Source organism: Tiliqua scincoides, chromosome 14 (assembly GCF_035046505.1).
Source record: "Tiliqua scincoides isolate rTilSci1 chromosome 14, rTilSci1.hap2, whole genome shotgun sequence".
In the NCBI taxonomy this organism is placed as follows: Eukaryota; Metazoa; Chordata; class Lepidosauria; order Squamata; family Scincidae; genus Tiliqua; species Tiliqua scincoides.
Window position 1 is genome coordinate 6,985,133 of NC_089834.1, and position 26,323 is coordinate 7,011,455.

General features: G+C 46.4%; 1 protein-coding gene and 1 pseudogene across 1 annotated transcript in view; both read left to right on the top strand.

Annotated features, from left to right (window-relative positions):
- Nucleotides 1-26,323, top strand: part of ARVCF (ARVCF delta catenin family member) — a 752,684-nt gene that overhangs the window by 368,415 nt on the left and 357,946 nt on the right. The gene's annotated exons all lie outside the window — the stretch shown is intronic.
- LOC136634927 (5S ribosomal RNA) lies at nt 12,698-12,813 on the top strand (annotated as a pseudogene).

The following is a 26,323-nucleotide window of genomic DNA, read 5'->3' on the forward strand; positions in this document are numbered from 1 at the left end:
TAAGTGGAGTTTAGGGTGGGGATGTGAGAGAGCCAACCCAGGAAGAAGAGAACCCAGAGCTACATAAGGCACTTAGGACTGATGAGAAGTCTCTGGACAGGTTACCTGAGGCCTGCTTCCCTGCGCAAGAGCAGGGAAGGAGCCAGCAGACCTGTGGAGGAAGAGGAGGAGGAAGAAGGGTAAGGCAACCTCTTCCCCCACCACTGAACTGGTCAGGGGATCCTGGCTGCTGGGCCAGTAACCTCCCCTTTTGTTTCTACCCCTCTTTCCCTGGGGCCCTCAAGGGCAGAGCCCATGAGAAGGGGTTCATGGGGTAAATTGTACCCAGTCCTAGAGTCCAAAATGGGCCAGGAGCCAAAGGAGGTGGAATCTTACATTTTCTGATCAAAAGGGAGCACACCCCTCTTGCGTCAGTCAACCCTATGAGGGCAGAGGACAGAGGAACTTGCACCTTGACCCCCAGCTGAAATTTTCTTCTTTGATGCATGTGTGACGAGAGCACCGAACGGACTGCCCTGCGTCACCCACATCGGCCACATCATGTGGCTTGACTTTCATTACCGGGCTATTAAGAAGCATCTTTTTCCTTTCAGGGTACTTTTTCTTGTAATTTACCTGGAACATTTATGGCCATTATTTGGAAAAAAGCATTCTTTATGCTTTGAACAAGTCCCTTCCTGTTGCATAAGCCATCTCTGCTTTTTTGGGATCGGTCAACATTCTTTTCTGCATTCTGTTCTTAGAAAATCCAATTACATTTTTAGAAGATGAATGAAAAGTAACCTTTTGGGTCCTCATTCAAGAGCACTGTGATGAGCCTGAGTGAAGGCTGTGGATTTTTAAAGCCTGCCCAGTGAAATTCATGCAAGTTTGATTATGTCTCAGGGTGCAGCTGGCCCTTCTGAATGCAAACAACAACAACGACTGAAGATTGCAATGGAAATAGGGCTCATTCTGTATCCTGTCTGTTAATGGAGAGCTATTATTATTATTTTCCTTTTTAAAATTTCTACTTAAAGAGCACTCTTCTTATTTAAATTCATTAACAATCTTGGCAGAACACGCAACAACCACAGAGATGTGACTGTGATTCTCACCCAATTTAAATTATGCAAACGTGGGGTTTGGAGTAAATTGCATGGATTTTTATATTTATATAATATAAAATCTTTGTCTGTCTGTCTGTCTGTCTGTCTGTCTGTCTGTCTGTCTCTCTCTCTCTCTCTCTCTCTCTCTCTCACACACACACACACACACACACACACACACACACACACACAATCCTTTTTGCGCATGAAGGTTGGCTGCTGAAATCCTGGGTGCTTGAAATGACAAGCATTTTCTTGACAGTCAAATTGGAAATGTCTGTCAAATTGGAGTGGAATTTATTGATTGAAAATGTGGATCTTTCTTTGGTTGTCAGGCAAACTGATAAGACTTCCAGGCAAGGGAGCAGTGACCCAAAGTGAAGCCTGGTTAGCAAACGTTCTAGCAAAATTTCACAAGGCTTGGGAGGTTTACATAGCAAAAGGACTGAGAAGGTGGTCCTCTGTCTCAAATTCCAGAGGCATTGGTGTGGCAGAGCCCAATCCTATCCAACTTTCCAGCATCGGTGTGGCTGCAATGCAGCCCCGAGGTAAGGGAACAAATGTTCCCTTACTTTGAGGAGGCCTCTGTTACTACCTCCTCACCCACAGGATACAGCACATGCCCCATTGGCACAGCTGCCTGGCACTGGAAAATGGGATAGGATAGGTTCACAGTCTCTTCCAGCATAAACAATAAAGGAACTTGTAGCACTTTTTGGATACTGACACATTTAGCCATTTGAGAGCAAGGATGATGCAGAGATCTAGGAGTTGGCCTTGGACCTGGAAGATCCAGGTTCAAATACCTGCTCAGGTTGCATTCCTATCTTCACTTTCCTGGGAGTAAGCTCCATTGATTCTAACAGAACGTACTTCTGAGTGGACAGGCATAGGATTGGGCTCTTAGCCACTTAGCTTCCACTAACATGATGTTGACTGTTTGTTCCTGCTTCCTTCATGGCTCTACTCTAAGCTCAATCTTTCCTTTCTGTGGTCCTCACCCTGCTGGCACTTGTGTCTGCATAGTTTCTAAGCCAAGCACTTTCAGGAGCACACAAAGGAATGTTCTCCTGTTAGTTATCACCCTGGTTTCTCCAAGGAAGCGATGGGGGCTTCAGGCTTTTGTTTTACGTCCTCTTCTCTCCTTCTGTTTCAGTGGTTTTGCACTTTTTTCATGTCAAGACCTCCAATAAATAATGAGACTGGGAACCCACTGTTGATCCCCCAATCTAGGCTTTCTCATGCACAGGCTTTGAAAGGTTGCCCCATTCCCCCAAAATGAGGCTTTTCTGGTCTGTGCTTGAACTGGGAGAACTTGCTGTCCCCATTTTTAATTAGTCTTTCATAAATTTCATTTAAATATGAGTTTAATCTTCTAGCATAAAAGAATTCACATTTTTAAAAACCGGAAAACAAAAACACTATGGAACCTTGTGGTTTCAGCTCTTGGAGATCTGGAGAGGATTTTGGTAGCCTGTGCATAACCAAGGCTTGCTCCAGATCTCTCTCTCCCGGGAGAAGTTGAAGTTCCTTGCTCTCGAGGGGAAATTGGGAGCAGGCAAAGAAGTATGTTTTGCTTTCCTGTTATATCCTCACAGCAACTAGCCAGGTAGGCTTGGCTGGAGAGTGAGTTTGATCCAGGGTCACCCGACTGCTGAGGGGAGATTTGGACTTGGGTTTTCAAGAGAGCCAGGATGATGTTGTTGTTCGAGAGTTGGACCTAGACCTGGAAGATCCAGGCTCAAGTCCCTGCTCATCCACGAAACTTCCTGGGTAACCTTGGGTCAGTCACTACCTCTCCGTCTTGCCTACCTCACAGGGTTGTTGTGAGGGGGGAGGAACTATCTACACCACATACTGGCAACTCAGCTGGAGAGCTTTGAGTCTCAGACCGAATACCTGAGATCCAGAACGTCTACCACAACATCATAGAATGGTAGCGTGGGTAGGGAGCTTAGAGGTAATCTAGTCCAGCCCCCTGCTCAGAGTAGGCAACTGCCACAGCATCCCTGACAGGTGACCATCCAGGCTCTGCTTGAAGGGGAAGCCCTACTTCTGCACGAGACAGATTGTTGCACAGCTAGGCTGCTGCTCCTACAGTTAGGAAATTCCTCCTAATGTCTTGCCTTAAATCTTCTGCCCTGACATGTCTGCTTTCAGATGGCCACGGAGAATAAATCCTCCCCTTCTTTGGTGTGACAGCCCTTCACATCCTTGACAGCCGCTGTCTCCTGTTAGTCTTCCCCCTCTCCAGTCTGCCTTCCAGTCTCTGTTATCCAGTATCCAGTATCTTTTCATCCTTCAGTACACATCACCAGACCTTCCTATAGGCCTCCCTCAATCCCTGATCAGCTGTTTGTAAAAGAAGCAGATTGATGGCTAGAGAGACGTTGAGAGCAAATGGTTTTATTCTGATAGCATCTTGGGGGCTGTCTGAAGATGCCTCTGCCCTGCCCTGTCTGCCCACTCACTTTGGGGAGTGATTAACATTTTTTTTTTTTTGACAGGCGAGTTAAAATGTAATTTACCATGATGACGGATGGTAATGGAACAGCAGAGTGCCTGTGAGTAGATTTAGTGCCTGGGGGTGCAAAAGTTGCATGGTAACTTTTTTTTTTTTTTTTTTTGCAGGGAGTTTATTAACATCATTATGCATTGTGTTCACAGTAATGAAGCCCCATTTTGCTCAGTGTGGTAAAAATTGTAGTGAGGCTACATGACTTGCTTGCAAATTCTTGATTTTTTTCCTTTCCTTTCCTGTTTTTGTTTTTTTTTTTTAATTGGGAACTATTGTAAGATTTTTGGAAGGGTGCTTTTTTTTTTTTAAGCTGCAGTGTTTAGTTGATTAATCACATTTTCCAGTTGATTACAAAATACTCCTGATTAATTAGTCTGCAGTTTTGTTTTTTAAATGCTGAATGGCAGAAAAGCCATTTCTGTCCAACGCTGCATACATGCAACAGGGACCAAATGTATACAGCTGTGGGCTGGACAAAAATGGGTTAAAGGAAGTCATGTTCCAAATCCATGGATGGCAAGTGTTGTTTTTTTTTTAAAGAGGCATCTCCTCAATCTTTCTCACTCAGGAACAAATGCCTCTTCTAAAATGGTGTGGGTTAGAACAGGGCTACCCAAACCCTGGCCCAGGGGACCCTTGTGGCCTGCCAGAGGTCACCATCAAGCCCCCACGGGAGTCCTTTGTCTCCAATGGGCACACGGCCCGCTAGAGATTCACCGGGGCCCGTGCTGGCCTAACGCGCGAGCTCCCGGTATGGCTTTCCCTCGCTGTCTTGAGCTTTGCGTCTGCAAAGCTCAGCCGGCAGCGAAGGAAAGACCAGCCCAGGGTTAGAATAACGTAAATAACGCCTTTATTCTTTTAGGAAATTGTGCAAATGGAATCAATCAGATCTCATACCATCTTAGCCAATTAATTTATAAAAGAAGCAAAGACTTGCTTTTTGAGGACACACTCATGTTGTGAAAGGCATCTTCTTAGGCAGAAATGCCTCTTTTTGCAGTTGTTGCAAAAATTATATTTTAAAATTATAAAAATACTTTTATAAAATTCACTACTCAATGAATTGTGTGTATCTTTTTAGTTAATTATAGGCATTCCCTCTCCTGTATTTGTGGGTGATCAATTCCAAACCCCACCCTGTGGATAAGGAAACCTGGATATGAGGAAACCCTATAAGTCTAAAGTTCCATAGCCCCCTTTGCCCATCACCTTCCATTTTCTTCATTAAGAAGTAGGCATGTTTCTTGCATTAACAGAAACTACAAGAGAAGCATGACGTGCAGGCAGAAAGGCTGAATGCTAGAGGGAGGAGACTATGCATGTCCCCAACCTATGCATGTAACAGAGACACCTGCGTTGGCTCGGTCATGTCGTGAGAATGGATGATGGCCGGATCCCAAAGGATCTCCTCTATGGAGAACTCGTGCAAGGAAAGCGCCCTACAGGTAGACCACAGCTGCGATACAAGGACATCTGCAAGAGGGATCTGAAGGCCTTAGGAGTGGACCTCAACAGGTGGGAAGCCCTGGCCTCTGAGCGGCCCGCTTGGAGGCAGGCTGTGCAGCATGGCCTTTCCCAGTTTGAAGAGACACTTGGCCAACAGTCTGAGGCAAAGAGGCAAAGAAGGAAGGCCCATAGCCAGGGAGACAGACCAGGGACAGACTGCACTTGCTCCCGGTGTGGAAGGGATTGTCACTCCCGAATTGGCCTTTTTAGCCACACTAGACGATGTTCCAAAACCACCTTTCAGAGCGCAATACCAGAGTCTCTCGAGACTGAAGGTTGCCAACAACAATGCATGTCTACTCAGAAGTAAGTTCCATTAGAGTCAATGGGGCTTACTCCCAGGAAAGTGTGGATAGGATTGGGCTGTAAGTGAATGTTAAGAGGGAGCAGGAAGGGTTCAGGCTGCCTGCCTGCGTGTTGCGTTTGTCTTATAGCGTCTACAGAGGCAAGAAACATGTCTGCTTCGTAATGAAGACAGACAATAATGGGCATGTAGAATTGTGGATAACTGGGTCCGCGGATACAGGGCAGCTAAGTTTCTACTAATTTGGATCCAACTAATAAGTCAGTTAAACACTGTGGCATGCTAAAAGTGATTTCCTTTGGCTACCCTAAGTGAACTGTCACTTCTGACCCTAATATACTTTGCTGCTGAAGGGCTAATGGACTCAGGGCTGATGTGGGCTCAGGAAAGTCTGCTTAGAGATGCTAGGAGCCCATCACTTCTCAAAGCTTTCTTCCTGAGTCCCTGGGTTTGTTATGACTTTGTTCCACTTGGGAAGTCTTGGTGTGCCTTCTCCTCTTCAGCCAAGGATCAGTATAGGTCGAGAATCCCTGGTGTACAGCCTCTGTGGCATCCCAGTCTAAGGCCAGAGGAATTTCTTAGAAGGTTTCTAATCCCGGCTTGGCTCTGCACATTTTTACCCTCTTCCCATATGGGTCCTTGTAACAGCCGTTTGCGATGGAAATGCACTTGGAGGAATAAAGACAGCAGTGTGATGATTAAGGCCTTTCCTTGATACTGTTTCTGTTTTTAGTTCTGTGCATGTTGGCACTGCCTTGCCTTGCCAAATCTCGCTTGGCACGACTGCTTGTGTTGACAGAGTGAAAATGTGGCTCCGTCAGGTGGGTTTCCTTGTCGGTTTTTGCTATGGCCTTCCCACCTGTGTGATAAATTTGGAGACCACATGCTTGGAGACGCAAGGCCTTCCTGTACATAATTTGAGCTTTTTGAGGGCCGCTATCTGGAGTGTGGCGTAGTGGTTAGAGCTGTCATTTTCAACCTTTTTCATCTCAGGGCACACTGACAAGGCACTAAAATTGTCAAGGCACACCATTAGGTTTTTAACAATTGACAAGGCACACCATGCTGCCGGTGGGGGGCTCACATCTCTCATTAGCCCTACTAATAAATGATCTTCCCCAAAATTCCTGTGGCACACCTGTGGACCACTTGTGGCACACCAATGTGCCATGGTGCAGTGGTTGAAAATGGCTGGGTTAGAGTGTTCAATTTAAGAAATCCTGGGTTCCAATTCTTACTCAGCCCTGAAGCTTTCTATGCATCCTTGGACTAGTCATTCTTGCTCTGCCTGGCCTACCTCATAGGGTTGTTGTGAGGGGTGAAGGAGAGGGAGGAGCCATGTATACCACCCTGAGGCTTGGACAAAGGGTGGCGCATGAATATGAAAAAAAATGAATAAAGGTAAAATTAAGGATTATGCAATGGTTTGGGAGTTAGACCTCAAAGATCCGGATTCAAATCCCCGCTCAGCCATGAAACTTTTGGATGAACTTGGGCCAGTCACTACCTTACAGAGTTGTTGTGAGGACAAAAAGGGGAGGAACCTTGAGCTCCTTGGAAGAAGGGTGGTGTAAAAATGTGAAAAGCGGCCTCCTGTCCTGTTGGATAGCCCTTTAGGACTTCAGAGAGCTGAAAGCTTCCCTCCAGTTAATCAACTTTATGTCCACTTAATCAACTTGAATTCCTTCTGTTCACGGAAGGCTCCCACTCAGCAAAGCCAGTCCTCCAAAAGAGAAAATGGCTGTAACTGGGCTGTTGCAGCAATGATGTCGGTGGAAAATTTTCATGCAAATCTTATCCGTGCTGCATGCTGTGGAGCTGGGAACTTAGCAAATGCTGCTGCTTTACAGCTTCTTCTTTTTTTTCCCAGGCGTCCCCGGTTCCGACTGCTTTTCCACATACGGCACCGAGCATCTCGTGGCTTTGATCTGCCAATTAGTGATTAGGATTCTGTTTTTGTTTTTAGTGTTTAAAAGATGCAAGCAGCCTGGCAGATGGATTGATTTCTGCAACTAATGACCTCCCTGACCTGAAAATCTGCTTGGAAAAACCACAGAGCCTCTCTGCATATTATTTTCCTCCTGTCTGTAATATTGTTGTTCAATCAGCGGCAGATATTGACTGATCTCAGGTGTAATTGTTTTTCTGAATACGGACACATGCCGCGTGTGCGGGTAATTAGAAGGGCTGTGTTGCTCTGTGGAGGGTCTTCATGCAAACCTCCCCTCTCCTCCATGTTGTACTGTCAATAGGAAGCTGCAGCCCTTCCCAGTGAGGTCTTTCTTCTGGATTATGCTGTGCTCAGATCAGGGTCAGCTCATCCATTGTCCAGCTGAGGTAGTTGACTCAGGTAACAGACTCGTAGAAGGTGTCCACCTCCATCCAACCACTCATCTCTACTGCTTCCACTTCCAGGATTGAAAATGAAAAAGGGGGGACAGAGCGAAAGAAGGAGGAGATGAGAGTGGTTGGGCTGGAGCGCCAGAGATGCTCCTTGCTTCCAAGGACTTCCCTTCTTCTGTATCAGTCCAGAGAATGGGAGGAGCCAAGGCTGACACCTTACCTAGTAAGGGTGGGAAGCAGTTGGCACACCAAATCAGGCACTAGATCTTGAGTGGCCCTGGAGCAGATTATTATATTTATTTGACTTTCAGTGGATCTTGTCCCCAGCTTCAGTGTGCAAAGGGTCTCATATTGTGATCCCATATGACAGTGGTTCCCAAACTTATTATGGTCACAGCGTCCTGCGGTAACAGAGCCCTGTTGGGGCAGCGCCACTGCCTGGCTCTCTTGGGCTCTGCCATCTTGCATTGTGTGAGATTTTGGTGATTAAAGATGGCAGCGCTGGTAAGAAGATGCTGGTGGGGACATTCCATGGTGCCATAAGAACATAAGAATAGCCCCGCTGGATCAGGCCATAGGCCCATCTAGTCCAGCTTCCTGTATCTCACAGCGGCCCACCAAATGCCCCAGGGAGCACACCAGACAACAAGAAGACCTGCAAGGCATTCTGGGAATTGTAGTTAAGAACATAAGAACAGCCCCACTGGATCAGGCCATAGGCCCATCTAGTCCAGCTTCCTGTATCTCACAACGGCCCACCAAATGCCCCAGGGAGCACACCAGATAACAAGAAGACCTGCAAGGCATTCTGGGAATTGTAGTTAAGAACATAAGAACAGCCCCACTGGATCAGGCCATAGGCCCATCTAGTCCAGCTTCCTGTATCTCACAGTGGCCCACCAAATGCCCCAGGGAGCACACCAGACAACAAGAAGACCTGCAAGGCATTCTGGGAATTGTAGTTAAGAACATAAGAACAGCCCCACTGGATCAGGCCATAGGCCCATCTAGTCCGGCTTCCTGTATCTCACAGCGGCCCACCAAATGCCCCAGGGAGCACAAATGCCCCTGTGAGTTTGCCGTGGCACATAGTTTGGGAGCCAGTTCCATATGGGATAGCGGCGAAAATGTTGTGTTTGAGTGGAGAGGAATATCCAGTTCTCTGTCCCTGAAGCTCATTGCTTGGCCCTGAGCAGATCACTCTTTCCTTTCATCAAAGGCTACATCATGGACTGTCACGAGGGCTGGAAAAAGAATCCGTAGGCTGCATCGAGCTCCTTGGGGGAAGGGTGAATGTCAATAATTGGCCAAATAAATAACTGCCTTAAATAGACGTTACATCATCTTAATGCAAATGTGATATTTAATGATGATAACTACTTCTGTCAATGGAATAACGGAGGCGAATGATTTATGATTTGGAAAATGGGCACCTTAAATACATTCCTTGAATAAAAATTTTCAGGTGCCGTCTTGTTCCAGATGAAGTCGGCAGCAGACCATAGATTTTTCAAATTGCCGGATTTGCATTGATGGTTTACCACGGAGCCCGACAGCAGTGGACAGACATCTCTTCACGGGTGGCAGCCCCGAGTTAATCCTCATTATAAATCTATATGGAATGAACCAATTGATCATTTGCATTGATACTAGTAACTAATGAGCAGCTAGGGAGCATTGATCCAGATAGCCTCATATCTGTTTGGAAGAGTTGCATGAGTGCAAGCACATTTTCATGTGAAATGGGAAGAGGACCAAGCCCGTCTTGGCCCCAGGGAAATGTTTACCTCTATTATACTGTGACCTGGTTTCTTTCTCACTTTGATCGAGAGCTGGGGTGTGTGTGTGTGTGTGTGTGTGTGGGGTTGAAGAGTGAATACAGGTGGCATAGCTAGACGAAGTGCAAAGCACTAAGTTTTCCAGGGAGTCTCACCAGAGTGTACTAGAGGCCCCAGCCCTTTGGAACATATGCCTCAATTTTGTTCCCACCACCTGGAACGGCTCTGAAGGGGAAGGGCCACTTGCATGCTGTGATGAGGCTCCATACAAAACTTAATACTTGCATTCCCTCTAGGTATGCAACTGAATAGAGGTGTGTGTCCCCATATCCATAGGGGATATGCCTCCCACCAGTACAGAAACTGCAGATAAGAAGGAACCCTGTCTCTGCATCCCCCATGCCATCCTTGCCCCAATTGCTTTCATTTTTGTTTTTACCCTTGGCACCAAGCAAGCATGTCTCTTTCTTTAACAGAACACTATAAGCAGTCAGGTTTATAGAAAGGCAGGCAGGCAGCCTGAATGCTAGAGAGACACGGCCAGAACAATAATAAGAAGCAGGTGGAATTGCAATAGTATAAAAATGTGGAAAAAATAGTCACATTGGTTATATGTTAATCATAACATATAGTGGTTATTTTTTAAATTTCCATTCCATTTTTCTTCTGTGATGTGACTCAAGGCCCTGCGCGCAAACTTCTTGGGAAGTTTCTCATCCAGCTTCTGTTGTTGCGTCATGTGTTTTTAGCCACATGATGCAACACTGGTTCCCAACAGGAACCAAACACTGGTTCCAAACAGGGACCCCATTTTTTTTTTTTACATTAAAAAAAAAAAAAATCAAACATGCAAGTTCAAATTGTGCAATCTGGATATTGTCTAATTATATTTCACATTTTTATACTGCCGTTCCTCCAAGGAGCTCAGGGTGGGGTATATAGCTCCTACCTTTCTTTTGATCTCACAACAACCCAGTGAAATAGGTGTGACTGAGAGAAAGAATGATTGGACTAAGGCAGTGATTTTCATCCTTTTTCATCTCATGGCACACTGACAAGGCACTAAAATTGTCAAGGCACACCATCAGGTTTTTGATAATTGCCAAGTCACACCATGCTACCAGTGGGGGGCTCACATCCCCATTGGCCCTACTAATAAATGACCTTCTGCCAAATTCCTGTGGCACATCTGTGGATCACTCGTGGCAACCAATGTACCATGGCACAGTGGTTGAAAATGGCTGGCCTAAGGTCACCCAGAGAGCTTCATGGCTGAACGGGGATCTGAACCTGCATCTTCCAGGTCTAAGGCGAACTCTCAAAGCTCTACACAGTCCTGGCTCTGACCTGCTGCAATACTCCTATGTCCTATGGATCTTTGCACTACAATTAACATTCAGTGTTTCTTTTTCTCCCATAAGTCAGTGGTTTTCTGAGTGTCGATTTTGCTTGGTCGGGAAGGATTCCTAAACATGGACCCAAATCAAAAATACATTCTTATTTTTTTCTCTAGCCAGTCAACTTTCTCTTGTATTCCTGGAGGTTATGGCCTAGGTGCTGTTTATATCTTTCTCTGTCTTTTTGTATCCCCCCTTCCAACTCGGATGGCCACATCCCTTTCACCTTTAATTTCCACCTCTTCTCTATGGGAGCATTTGTTTTAAACAATCTATGCTAACGTCATGCTCTTTTGCAGGTGTCTGAAGTGCAGGAGTTAGGAAAGGCTCCTTACCTTTGTTTTATGTTTGAACTTCACCTTTTGCTTTCAGATCAGTAGTGGTTGGTTGGCAACCTTCAGTCTCAAAAGACTATGGTATAAGCCCACAGCACCCGGTATTCCCATGCGGTCTCCCATTCAAGTACTAACCAGGCCTGACCCTGCTTAGCTTCCGAGATCAGGCAAGATCGGGAGATAGTGTTCAATATAGGGAGATGGTTGGCAACCTTCAGTCTCGAAAGACTATGGTAGAAGCCTACAGCACCCGGTATTCCCAGGCGGTCTCCTATCCAAGTATTAACCAGGCCTGACCCTGCTTAGCTTCCGAGATCAGGCAAGATCGGGAGATAGTGTTCAATATAGGGAGATGGTTGGCAACCTTCAGTCTCGAAAGACTATGGTATAAGCCTACAGCACCCAGTATTCCCAGGCGGTCTCCCATCCAAGTACTAACCAGGCCTGACCCTGCTTAGCTTCCAAGATCAGACAAGATCAATATATTTAGAGGACGTGTCTTTCACAGCCCTGTTTGAATTCTCTGTGTGTTTGTTGGCGGGGACAGGGGAAAGACAGCGTTCCTTATTATTGAAATGAGTGATCTCATAAAATGATTGCAAAGGATGGTAGTTAAAGAAATGGATTTCTGAATGACATGTGCTCATGTTTCATGTGTCAAGATTTGTTTCAGGATCCAAGACCCGTTTCCAGGGCTACCCCAAACGTCCTACTACCCAAGCTTTATCTTTTTTATTTTCACTTTTTCATACCATCCTTTCTTCAAGGAGCTTGGGGTAGTATACGTAGTTCCTCCCTTCTTTTTGTTCTTCCAACAGCCCTGTGAGGTGTTTGAGGCCGCAGATGTGACTTTCCCAAGGTCACCCAGGAAACTTCATGGCTAGGTGGGGATTTGAACCTGGATCTTCCTGGTCTTGTCCAACTCTCAAACCACTACACCATACTGACTGAACCTGGGGCCGCCTGCATGCAAATGGCTTTACCATTCAGCTGCAGACCTTCCCCATATTTCTTTGCAGGGAAGTGATTTGCATGGAAGCTTGTTCAGCCATGTAAGTCCTCCTACCTGCCCCTTGAAGTGGCACAGTCCTGGCACAGGTTTACCATCTCAGTAAGAACTGAGCCTTGATCCCCAGGTTTGCCATCTCAGTAAGCCTTGATCCCCTTACAGTTTCAAGGAGGTAATAGCTTTGTGAGTCCTTGACTTGCATGTCAGAGACATAGAAGTCTCAGGCACAAAAGAAAGATTGTTCTAAGCATAAGGAAGCCTTGCCTCACTCTATCCTCATGAAGTTGTTTTATTGAGTACATATTGTTTTCCTTCTCTTCCTATGAATGCATGAATCTGGCTTTGTTTGCTGTATTGTCAAAGAGGATAAAATCTAATCAGTCCCCCAAAATGTTAGAAGGCACAGAAAAGGAATGTTTTAAAACAGGGATACTCTGCACATGCCCAATCTCATCTGATCTTGGAAGCTAAGCAGGGTCAGGCCTGGGTAGTACTTGGATGGGAGACCGCCTGGGAATACTGGGTGCTGTAGGCTTATACCATAGTCTTTCGAGACTGAAGGTTGCCAACCAACCAACTAACTGGGGTATGGGAATCAAATGATGGGGGAATGGAACTCGACCTCTGAATCAGTAAAAAAAAATATTGTTAGATTAAATTATTAACTATCACCATTATTACTATGGATTGATAATTCTGTTCCTAGCTATCCATATGTGAAGTAAAACCAGATTATTGTCAGTTTCTGAAGTCGCACTGGGAATTATGAGGGTGATTTTGGTGGTGATGATGACTTTGAAAGTCTGGTGAAGGTGGTATGGTAGCAGTTCCCAAACATACCATGGTCGCAGCACCTTGTTGCGGTGGTGCCATTGCCCAGCTCTCCTGGACTCCTCCATCTTGAATTTTGCGAGATCTTGCGTGATTCAAGATGGTTTGTTGACAACCTTCAGTCTCGAAAGACTATGGTCTAAGCCTACAGCACCCAGGCAGTCTCCCATCCAAGTACTAACCAGGCCTGACTCTGCTTAGCTTCCAAGATCAGCCATGTGCAGGGTAACAGTTGCTGCCTAGATGGCAGTGCCTGGGAGATGGCAGTGCCTGGGAGAGCCAATAAGAAGAATCCACTGAGGGTGTCCAATGGCACCTCCGTGAGTTCAGTTTGGGAACCACTGGGGTATAGAGACTTATTGGGCAATCTGTTGGGGGGGGGTCTGTAATCGTAAAATGTGATTGTTTTAAAACAATCATGGTATGGACCAGGAAGAACACCTTGTATTCTTTATTGTGAGCAGTTTCTTGGGCACAGGCCAACAGGGATTGCAAAGAGCCTTCCACCTTGTGACTGTGCTATTTGCTGGGGGGGAGGGGGTAGCAGGAAGCAATATCCTAGTAAATATGGTTCAGCAACTCGAGAGCTCAGAAGCTCCTGTTCGTGCCCCCATGAAGAGCTTGTTGAGTGAGCATTTTTCTGGATCGGGTCCAAAGCCCTTTATTGTTGCAGCCAAATCCTCCAGAAAGGATCTTTTCTTGTCCAGGGACTGTTGAGATCTTTATGGCAGAGGCCAATCCAGGCGCCGGAGATTTTGTGAGTCTTGGAGAATATACTTCAGGGTTCAACCTTTGCCGAACTGTTGGGGAAGCCTTTCCTTGGATTCTGTGTGTCCCTCCAGACGGATCTTTTGATGCAGTGCTTTTAATTGCCAGCTTGTTCTGTGTTTTCTCGGTCTCCTTTGGGGCTCTCAGCTTCCTTTCACCCATGAAAAGGGGCTTTTCAGTGTACATATGTTACGGAAGAAGCGGTGCATTCAGCTCAAAAACTAGTCACTTACATTTTGCTTTTTTTGCATTGGTTTTTGTCCTTGGATCTGAGCTCTTGCCAGCTTAATTGCTCAGCCGATGGATGGCGGCCACTGACAGCTCACCATTATACAGCGTAATTAAAATTCGGGCAGAACGTCTGTGAAGCACAGAGCCGTTGTGACAGTGTCGGCCGCCGAGCATTTTTCTTTATTGGAATTCTAACCAAATTGTTACAATATTGTTTTGTGCGTTTCAGAGTGGCTAACCTGTGTTTGTAGGAGTACAACTGAGAATGATTTGAGGAAAGGTTCTTGGGCAATGTAGTGTTGACATTGATTTGCTTCTTGGAATCTTACTTCTGAAATGCTCTCGGTCCTTTGAGAAGATCCCAGAAGCTTGTGGTGTGTATTGGGGGGGGGGGAGATTTGAATCCATTGCAGGTCACTCCTTTACAAGTGTTGTAAAAATAAACTCCATTTATTACTATGGACATTACCTCTTTCTAAGCTCATGAGCATATTTGCAATGGGATAGTAGGGACTGGACAAAGACCTCTCACTAATGGTGTTCCAAATATTGGGGGGGGGGCTTATTTAGTATGTGCCAGCCTCTGCTCCTCACATTTCCTGGGTGCAAAAGTAGGATAGGTTGCCTGCTAAGCTTGTCTTAGAGTTTGTTCCTCTTTAGCACATGCTTTTGGCTCTTACTTGTTCATAATTGCAGTTGTATTACATCCTTCCTCCAGAGATGGCTTACCTAGTTCCTCCCTCCTCACCCTCCTTATTTTATTCCCACGACAACCCAGTGAGGTAGGTTAAGTTGCAAGCAAATGACCAGGTCAAGATTACACAGTGAGCTTCTTGGCAGCCTGGAGATTTGAACCCAGATTTCCCCAGTCTGCACCTGATACTCCAAACCAGTGGTTCCTTAACCATGCACCATGGAAAGTCATGGAAAGGAGGTCGCCCCTCCTACCAGCTCTCCCAGGTGCTGCCATCTTGGATCTCATGAAATCTTGTGAGATCCAAGATAGTGGCACCCAAATTTCATGAGATTTGGGCTCTGCCATCTTTGATCTCATGAGATTTCCCAAGAATTTGGGTGCTGCCGTCTTGAATCTTGCACAATTTCATGAGATGGCGGCACCTGACTGAGGCAGGAAGAGGTTCGGGGGCACCATTACCCCAGTACATTTGGGAACCACTTCTCTTAAGCCCTGTACCACACACTGGTTTTTGTAGTTACCAAGCTTTTCCTCCTCCTTCATGGCTTGCTATTTACCTGGTGACAAGGTAACCCTCTGGAACTGCTTGATGTTTGTTGGGCATAGAAAGGCTAAGATGGTCAGAACTAAAGAGGGTAATCAAACAGAAGGAGGAAGCAAACGTTGGGAGCATTGGGTTGGAAGGAGGGAGTTGGTTTTGAAAGCCAAACTGGAAGAACTACATCTGGAACAAGATTGAAGCTGAGTATTCAAGCATGAAATATTCTAGGACTGAACATTATCTAGACCAGCCTTTCCCAAAGTGTGGGTCGTGACCCACTGCTAGGTCCCGAGCCCATGCAAGGTGGGTCATGGGCTGGATCCTTCCACCTGTCCTTGAGTCCAAATGGCTGCAAATCAAACGATTCCAGAAGCATTGGGTATCTCCAGAGGCTTGTTCTGGGTCATGCTGGCAAGGTGACCCACTCTACTGCCCTCCACAGGCCTCAGAATGGCCTGCTGAATCCTCTGAAAGCTTAGTTTTTGGAGACAACTTCTGGTTTGCTTCTGAAAACTGGAAGTGGCTTTTCTGTGGGCCATTCTGAGGCCCACAGAGGGCAGTAGAGTGGGTCACAGGCCTGGTGCAACCCAGAAGAAGCATCCCTATCACCACCTGGGACATCATGACCCACCACAAAGGATGAGGTGGGTCACTGCACCATTAAGATTGGAACCGCTGGTCTCAGCCCATTCCTTAAGACCTTCTTATCCCAACTGCTGCATGGTTGAGAAGCTGAGCTGAGAGAATGTAAGGTAAATTCTCTCCCTCTAGGAAGAAAAAAGAACTCTGTTTTGACTCCTAGAATTGGACTGATGTCCTTTTTCGCCTGTCACATTAGGGAACCCATAGAATACTCGTGTTCCTTTTGTATTAATGTAATTCTTAACACCGAAATGTAATTTAACCTCCCAACATAACACCGATCAGATGACATCCAGCTGTTCTAAATAGCAAGGCTGTGTTGAAAAGATTGAAGGAAAATGCAACCTGCTGTAAAGGAGAAAAAAAATAAATTTAAGCATTGATATTCTAATCTCACCAGTGATGAATTAATCCTATTGATTGACTAACTTTCCCAACAAAAGTTGATTGAATGTGAAATTCTTTTGAGAATATTACTGGAGGAGAGAATTGATTTTTTTTTTTTTTGCTGCAGGTTTGCTTTTGTACTACAATAGTTTATCTTCGGTCCTGGAGTGCTGCTTCTGTTTGAAACACAATGCTGTTGGCACGGTGGACATGGTTTTCACACACTTGAAAAGGCCCTCTCACCTGCCCTGGGATCCAAGATGGTGGCACCTGGTTGGCACTGGGTGACACCCACTCATGGGATCCATGGCCACGCATGCGGAAGTCTTACCCAAATTGAGGCCTGGTGCAGAGAAGCTGAAAGTTGCCCAGGCCAAGCTGAGGGCAACAACCGTTGTAGATTCAGAAATCAGGACCAGGATCAAGAATGGAAGAGTCAGGACAGAAGTCGGGAGTCAGAACTGAGAAGTGAGCCAGGAATCGGGAACCAAGCCAGGAATTCAGTCAGGAGTCAGGACGTGGAAGCCAGCCAGCCAGCAGTGAGAAACTTAGTGAGAGTCACAGAAGGGGAAACATCAGAGCCAAGGAGCTCATGCAAGAACCTGGGCCAAATAGGTAGTCCTTTTAGCCCTTCTTGTCCAGAGCAATTCAGGGTAGGAGGGGCCAGTCCAGAGCCAGGGAGACATTTACACTTACAATTGTCCCTGGCTGCAGTTCTGGCCACCCAACATGCAGGGGTAGCCTCTTTGGGTGTACTTGACACCTGGAGTGGACTGCCCTCTACCCTTGCTATGCTACTGAAACAGATGTCTGGGTAGGTGAGATCATGCCTCTAGTAAAAGAAATGGATTTGCACCATACCTTCCGTCTAAAAAAAGAAAAGAATTATAATCTTGGCTTGGTCTATATTTAATGGACTGGCCGGCATGATTGGGTAATTCATCATCTATAGAATATGAAACACAATATTAATATATAATGTAATAAACCTCCTTTTAAAAAATTTGCATAAAAGGTGATTGAATGTTGCATTTTAATTTAATTGGGTCTGATGAACCCTTATGCAGATCAGGTTGTAAAAATTTAAATTATGGGGTTCAGTGGTAGTTTTATTGCTAAATAAATTCTAAAGGGAAGTACGGTTGTTTGAGCAGGAGGATTTGGGTTTTGAATGGAATTATTTCTACCTACTTATTAATACATACTTATGTTTCACGGGCATAATGTAGGAAACACAGGCTTGTTTTCTGATTTCTCAATGTCTTTTATTTGCAGTCTGTAACCTTACAAAAGGTAATGCTCTCAAGCTTCTTTTGCCGAATCTTCGCAGGAGGAGTACGGGGTGTTAGCCTGAAGCATCCAGAAATGTATAATTCATGTACGCTTAGTGGGTTTTGCAGATCTCCAGTTGTGTGCAGCTGTTAATCTGTGAGGTTGGTGGGAAGACAAATTTTGGACGTGCTACCACTTCTTGTGGGTTTTGAGAAATTATCTGTCGTTATGCTATTGTGTTTTTTCCACCCCTAAGTCTTTGGGGGGAGAGGACCTTTTTCATTCTAGGCTAGGCCCTGGCTTTTCATAATTAAATAATGAGCAAAAGCTACTGTGACAGCCTCTTCAGTATTGTGAATTAATTGAAATTATTATTTTTCCCCAGAGTTAACACTCTAAGTATGAGCCTGGTGTCTGCTGTGTCATTGCTTAATGTCACTTTTAAAACCTAGCCTTTTAAGTTTTATTTTAAGAGTTAGGGATGTGGGCTGCATGAGGCTGGGATGAACACTGGAAAGCTTCTTTTGTCCTTCAGCTGTCCCCCCCCCCCCCCCGGGCATTGGGTGATCACAAGCTTAGATTGGCTTTAAAACTGAAGGACAACCCAGTCCTAACTAACTTTCTGCACTGCGATGAAGTAGCCCTGAAACGGCCTCTGCTGTATCCAATGTGGGAAGAGAGGCTGCTGGAGGTCTCTCCGAAGTAACAGGACATTTGTTCCCTTACCCCGGGGTCAGCCCCAGCAGCTGCTATGGGGCTACTTGGGCTTGCGCCAGCAAAATCACTGGGGGAAGTCCGAGCAGATTCGTATTGGGAAATCAGGTCCAGATGGGGGATAGATGTGGCAGGAGCCAGCCCACCCCTCCTGGTCCTGATCTGCCCTCCTCCCTACCCCCTCCATAACCTATTGCATCTTCTCCCTGCCCTCATTTCCTCCCACCCCTCCTCAGGGCTTCTTTGGGTGGGACCTCTCATACACTTAGCCCCTCGGCCTGTGCCTGTAAGAACATAAGAACAGCCCCACTGGATCAGGCCATAGGCCCATCTAGTCCAGCTTCCTGTATCTCACAGTGGCCCACCAAATGCCCCAGGGAGCACACCAGATAACAAGAGACCTCATCCTGGTGCCCTCCCTTGCATCTGGCATAGCCCATTTCTAAAATCAGGAGGTTGTACTACACATCATGGCTTGTAACCTGTGATGGGTTTTTCCTCCAGAAACTTGTCCAATCCCCTTTTAAAGGCATCCAGGCCAGACGCCATCACCGCATCCTGTGGCAAGGAGTTCCACAGACCAACCACACGCTGAGTAAAGAAATATTTTCTTTTGTCTGTTCAAACTCTCCCAACACTCAATTTTAGTGGATGTCCCCTGGATCCAAGTGGATGTTGAACAAACCGACTTGAACAAACCTGATACCACTACCCCTGCATGGGGAATTGGTTATCAGTGGCTACCTGACATGATGGCTACATCTGCACCAGTTGGTTCAGAGGCAGTTTCTTTGGAGCAGTTGTGGAAAGAGGCCACCAAGCTTCTTGGAGGCACCTGGTTGGCCGCTCTAGGAAACTGGGTGCCAAACCTAACCCAGCCTTGGTCAAATCCAGCAGGGCTCATCCTTATACTGACTCTGAACCCATCCATGTTTGCCCCAGCAGGTTTGGGACACATTCCAAGCAGCCCAATCCTCTCTACACAAGCCCAGTTGAAGTCAGAATTGTACTCAACCACAGATCCTGTTGAATGGGACTTGCATGGGATAAGCTTCCTGTTGGGCTTAGTCTGAGCCTGGCATGGGCGATAAAAGCCCAGATGTTTTTGATTTCCCTTTATTGATTCACAGCCGATCCTTAATAAATGTTCACAACATTCCCACCTTGTAATGACTTGGGTGACATTTTATCACTTGTGATGCCTTTTAAAGGCATTTTTCAAAGCCACTGCTCTTGTTCCATGTATACCAATCCACATTTTTGTTGTCTTCTTTTTGCAATATGTATATACAACTTGCTGCTAATGGTCTTTGTCGTCATTTGCCTCTCCTTCTACAAGAATACCTGTCTATCTAGTAGGCTCTGCTAACTGATGGATGAACTTTGCGTTTGTGTTTCCAGTAATTTTCTAAGCATTTTCTAAGCACTTTGCATATCTAAGCACTAACATCTCTCCCCCCCCCCCTTGATTTAATTTGGGACTGCCTTTTTCATGGTAGCACACATATAAATTCTCAGCTGCAAGTATATATTGGGAGAGGGATGGATTTTGAAAATAACACTCTATGTTTTGAAGTGTTGAAACCAGTTTGAACTACACAGCCATGATTCATTTCTTAAGCATAATTAGGGGTGCATTTCTTAAGTATCATTAGGGGTACACTGCATTACTAGGGTTGCAGAGCTGGTACAGAAAGGGCCACAGCTCAGTTGGTAGAGCACTGGCTTCGCATGGCAAAAGTGCCAGGTTCAGTCCTTGTTATCACCAGGTTGTTGGCAACCTTCAGTCTCGAAAGACTATGGTATCGTGCTCTGAATGGTGGTTCTGGAACAGCGTCTAGTGTGGCTGAAAAGGCCGATTCGGGAGTGACAATCCCTTCCACACTGGGAGCAAGTGCAGTCTGTCCCAGGTCTGTCTCCCTGGCTATGGGCCTTCCTTCTTTGCCTCTTAGCCTCAGACTGTTGGCCAAGTGTCTCTTCAAACTGGGAAAGTCCATGCTGCACAGCCTGCCTCCAAGCGGGCCGCTCAGAGGCCAGGGTTTCCCACTTGTTGAGGTCCATTCCTAAGGCCTTCAGATGTCCTTGCAGATGTCCTTGTATCGCAGCTATGGTCTACCTGTAGGGCGTTTTCCTTGCACGAGTTCTCCATAGAGGAGATCCTTTGGGATCCGGCCATCATCCATTCTCACAACATGACCGAGCCAACGCAGGCGTCTCTGTTTCAGCAGTGCATACATGCTAGGGATTCCAGCTCGTTCCAGGACTGTGGTGTTTGGAACTTTGTCCTGCCAGATGATGCCGAGGATGCATCGGAGGCAGCGCATGTGGCAAGCGTTCAGTTTCCTCTCCTGTTGTGAGCGAAGAGTCCATGATCTGGATCACCAAGCAGGGCACAGAGATTTCCTTTCTGAACTTTGGAGAGCAATGCTGCCAGTCAGTGTTGGGCCTTTAGTCTGACTAGGTTTCAAGCAACTTCCTAGGTACCTGTCCCTGATGGATGGCTGTCAGTGATGCTACACTGGTACGCATGCTCCCACATCTGCATATGGGGCAGAAAAGGAGGAGGCAGCCTCCGAGCTCCTACGCTCCCTCCTTCAGAGGTTTCCAGCCACAAATGTGAGTTTTTCAAAGCTCTTGTGATTACAGTGAGCTCTCCTTAATCGTGGAATTGGCATCCACGGATTTGAGTATCCTCAGATGCTGAGCCTCAGCTGAGATGCTAGCTGAGATGCTCAGCTGAGATGCTGAGCCTCATGTCTGGAGGGCCTCAGCAGTCCTCACATATGCAACCAGAGGTCACTTCCAGTTTGCACTGGTGACTTCTGGTTGCATCTTGGAGGCTTCAGAGGAGGCCGCGGGTCACATGCGGCTGCCAGATACGTAATTGCAGCTCCGCGCTCCCCTTGCTGCAAACTTCATTTTCCACTGAATTTGGCATCAGTGGAGGGTGTCCTGGAATGGATCCCCACAGATAGTGCAGGCCCACTATCAGCCACACAGCAGCAAGCCTCCTTGCCCATGGAAGTCACCCCCACTTGCAGATGGGGTGACTGCTGCTTGGAGAATGTAGCAACGGAGCAACTCTCCTGGTTGACTACTACCACTCAAATGTGGACCAAATCTTGGAGCTCAACAGTGGGCTTTCTGATAGCGCCAGTCTCTGGACACCTGCTCAAGGGCACCAGTTCTACTAGCCAGTAAAATAACATGAGAAAAAAACCCTGTTGCATCGGTCCCCAAAGCTTATCTAGTCCAGAATCTTCTTTGCCACACTGGTCCACCAGTCGCCCCTGGGAAGTCCACAAACCGGAGAGAAAGACATGCTTCTCCCTCACTGTTGCTCCTCGCAGCTGGTAGAAACTGGTGACAGTCTATAAAACAGAGCTTAGGTGGGCAACTAGATGTGGGGCTTCTTTGCTGCACCTGCTTTGTTGCAGAAGGTCCCAGGTTGGATCCTTGGCATCAACTTAGGTAGGGCTGGGAAGACTCCTCTCTGAGACCCTGGGAAGATGCTGCCAGCCTATACTGGCAATGCTAGATGCCTGCACTGACTTGGAGGTGGGCTAAGAGTCTGATTGAGCTTGTTCCCTTTCTGTCTTGGGCAGGTGGCTCTGTTAATGCCTTTTTATGGTCTGCAGGAATGATTCCTTTTTATTCCGTTGGCTTAATACTTCATTACGCCTCCAGATAGGGCCACTTTTGATTTGTATTCATGTGCAGGAGAGAGGATAATTGGCCCATTGGGCTCGAATAAGGTTTGCAAGCTTAAACTCCTGCCGAAATGAAGCCAGACATGAGCTGAATCTCCAATCTCTGAGTCCTTGCAATGTAGCAGAATAGGTTACTTTCAGTGATCACCCTTTCCAGGCAATGCAGAAGTAGTGTATGGTCTTTCCTTTGGATGAAGGAGGAGTTGAGGAAAAAAGCCCTCCCTTCCTCTTTTTCAACACAACAGATTTAAAGTGGTATCAGGGCTATTTAATTGCTGTAGTCCTCCAGCACAGTTTTTACACTTACACCAACTATTGTATGGAGATTTGTTCTTCAGTGGGCCCTCTTTATGTATGCACTTGGCATTCACAGATTTGCATATAAGTGGGTGCTGAGCTCGTAGCTGGAGGGTCTCAGAGGACCTCCCAGACCAGAAATGCCTTCCAGAAGGCCTCCCAAAGGCTTCTAAAAGACACTTCTCTGTTTTTCTGTGGCTGGCCCCTTCTTCTGGATTCCATTATCCGCGGAATTCAGTATGCAAAGATTATTTGGGATTTCAGAGGCAAACATCTAGAAAAGCAGTTTCCAAACAGCAGCCCCCTGGGGGTATCAATCTGGGCGCAGTGAGGGCGAGGCCTAACAATTCCACCCCACAACCACTGTCCAATCCGCTAGATCAGGGGTCTCCAAACTCTGGCCCGCGGTCTAGAAAAGAGACGCCTGAGGGGGAACATGATTGAGACATACAAAATTATGCAGGGGATGGACAGAGTGGATAGGGAGATGCTCTTTACACTCTCACATAACACCAGAACCAGGGGACATCCACTAAAATTGAGTGTTGGGCGGGTTAGGGCAGACAAAAGAAAATATTTCTTTACTCAGCGTGTGGTCGGTCTGTGGAACTCCTTGCCACAGGATGTGGTGATGGCGTCTAGCCTAGACGCCTTTAAAAGGGGATTGGACAAGTTTCTGGAGGAAAAATCCATTACGGGGTACAAGCCATGATGTGTATGCGCAACCTCCTGATTTTAGTAATGGGCTATGTTAGAATGCCAGATGCAAGGGAGGGCACCAGGATGAGGTCTCTTGTTATCTGGTGTGCTCCCTGGGGCATTTGGTGGGCTGCTGTGAGATATAGGAAGCTGGACTAGATGGGCCTATGGCCTGATCCAGTGGGGCTGTTCTTATGTTCTTATGTCTACATCCAGCTTTCAACATCACGTTAAGCTGTATGATGCAGCCCAAAATGTTAGGAGACCCCTGTGCTAGATCTCTGCAGAAACTCATGCCGGAGAGCTGTTTCTACCACATATCACCCCAATGAGCCCCAGTTTCCCAGGAGAAGCAGTTCCCTGATACGAGGTTCTGCAACAATCCAGCAGGACAAACCGTGGTTCTGGGGTAGAATGGTAAGGTCTCGTCACTGCTGTGCCACAGACCAGATTTGCGAGACCCATTATCTAGAACACAGTGTACCAGATATAACAGTTTTAAAAAAGGAAGAATCAAGTTAATTGATAGTCCAATCCCAGGTGACAGTAGAAGTGAAGATAAAGCACACACGGAGTTCACAAGATAAGCAACACCTGCAAAGAGAATTTGGCATCCCCTGGGAGAAGAAGGTCAATATTGTCTCATTAGAGCCCTCGGAACAGTGCCTAGAAGTCCGAAAAAGCACCTCATCATTCTTGGCCCTGAACAAATTGCACCACCAGTTCAGCTCCAGAACACAACCTTGGTAGGGGCTGTGAGAATCCTATGGCGATATCTCTGTGATTTCCCAGGATCTTGGTTAGATCCCGAAATGCAGAACGTAACCAGCCAATAACAAAGTATCATAATAACTGTTTTCAAATTCTGCTGTAAGCCACCTTGGGCACCTCCAAACGGAAGAAAAGAAAGGCAGGATAGAAGTATTTTAAATAAGCAAATTCTTTCCCATTGCACCAACTCTCCGGGACTTCAAGCCCGGGTCTTTCACATAATCTGCTATCCAAGATCCTTCCCCTAAAGCTACCGTAGATTGAACCTGGGATCTTTTGCATGTAAACCAAATGCTCTGCAACTGTGCTATGGGGGAGCAAGGAACAGGGAAATGTTTTGCAACAAATAAACAAAATACAGTGGGTCCTTGGTATCCACAAGGGATTCAATCCTTACCATTTTACCCCAGAACCATGGTTTGTCCTGTTGGATCATTGCAGAACCTCGTGCTGGGGGACTGCTTCTCCCGGGAAATTGGGGCTCAGAGCCTTCTGGGGTAATATGCGGTGGAAACGGCTCCCTGGCATAAGTTTCTGTGGAGATCTAGAAATGTCTCCAAACGTTTCGACCTCAGGGCTGCATCATATATCTTAACATCTGCAAGTCCACTGCAAGATTTAAACCAGGGAGATCCTGGTGCGTGGCCCAGTCTCTTAGCCATTGCGTCACAGCACCTCTCAAACACGCTTTCGAAAGAGTGTGCAAATCTGAGCAGTTTGTGGAACCACCACCAAGTTGTTTTGGTTAATACTGGGCTGTGTGGCAGATGACGTGCTTTGTATAAGATAGATTCCTTTCTCATCCATGCTCCATGCCTTTTTTGCAATTTCAGGAATTTTGATCTGGCCAAATCCTATTTTTAAAAAAATGAAAATATTTATTGACTCGAGTTTCTAAAGACAGTTGCTATCAGTTAATTGCTCCTTCCTCTCTCCCTCCTGCTTTAATACTTAGATGTATCTTCAGTTGAATGAGTGTTTAAAAAAAGAAAAGGGAAGAAAAATCCGTTGTGACTGGGGTAATTAGTTACAAGCGACGGAGAACACCAATTAGGAAAGCCATTACGGTTTTTTCTTTCCACCTCTCTCATCTGAGAGACATAAGAACAGCCCCAGTGGATCAGGCCATAGGCCCATCTATTCCAGCTTCCTGTATCTCACAGCGGCCCACCAAATGCCGCAGGAAGCACACCAGATAACAAGAGACCTCATCCTGGTGCCCTCCCTTGCATCTGTCATTCTGACATAGCTCATTTCTAAAATCAGGAGGTTGCACATACACATCATGGCTTGTAACCCGTAATGGATTTTTCCTCCAGAAACTTGTCCAATCCCCTTTTAAAGGCATCCAGGCCAGATGCCGTCACCACATCCTGTGGCAAGCAGTTCCACAGACCAACCACACGCTGAGTAAAGAAATATTTTCTTTTGTCTGTCCTAACCCTCCCAACAGTCCATTTTAGTGGATGTCCCCTGGTTCTGGTGTTATGTGAGAGTGTAAAGAGCATCTCTCTATCCACTCTGTCCATCCCCTGCATAATTTTGTATGTCTCAATCATGTCCCCCTCAGGTGTCTCTTTTCGAGGCTGAAGAGGCCCAAATGCCGTAGCCTTTCCTCATAAGGAAGGTGCCCCAGCCCAATAATCATCTTAGTTGCTCTCTTTTGCACCTTTTCCATTTCCACTATATCCTTTTTGAGATGCGGTGACCGGAACTGGACACAATACTCCAGGTGTGGCCTTACCATTGATTTGTACAACGGCATTATAATATTAGCCGGTTTGTTCTCAATACCTTTTCTATTGATCCCAAGCATAGAATTGGCCTTCTTTACTGCCACCGCACATTGGGTTGACACTTTCATCGAGCTGTCCACCACCACCCCAAGATCTCTCTCCTGATCTGTCACAGACAGCTCAGAACCCATTAGCCTATATGTGAAGTTTTGATTTTTTGCCCCAGTGTGCATGACTTTACACTTACTGACATTGAAACGCATCTGCCATTTTGCTGCCCATTCTGCCAGTCTGGAGAGATCCTTCTGGAGCTTCTCACAATCACTTCTGGTCTTCACCACTCATCCACTTCTGGATGAGGACGACACTCAAAGTTTGGTGTCGTCTGCAAACTTAGCCACCTCACTGCTCACCCCTGTCTCCAAGTCGTTTATGAAGAGGTTGAAAAGCACCGGTCCCAGGACAGATCCCTGGGGCACACCGCTTTTCACCTCCCTCCATTGTGAAAATTGCCTATTGACCCACTCTCTGTTTCCTGGTCTTCAACCAGGTCTCAATCTAGAAGAGGACCTGCCCTCTAATTCCCTGACTGTGGAGTTTTTTCAGTAGCCTTTGGTGAGGGACCGTGTCGAACGCCTTCTGAAAGTCCAGATATATAATGTCCACGGGGTCCCCCGCCATCCACCTGCATGTTGACCTTTTCAAAGAATTCTAAAAGGTTTCTGAGGCAAGACTTACCCTTACAGAAG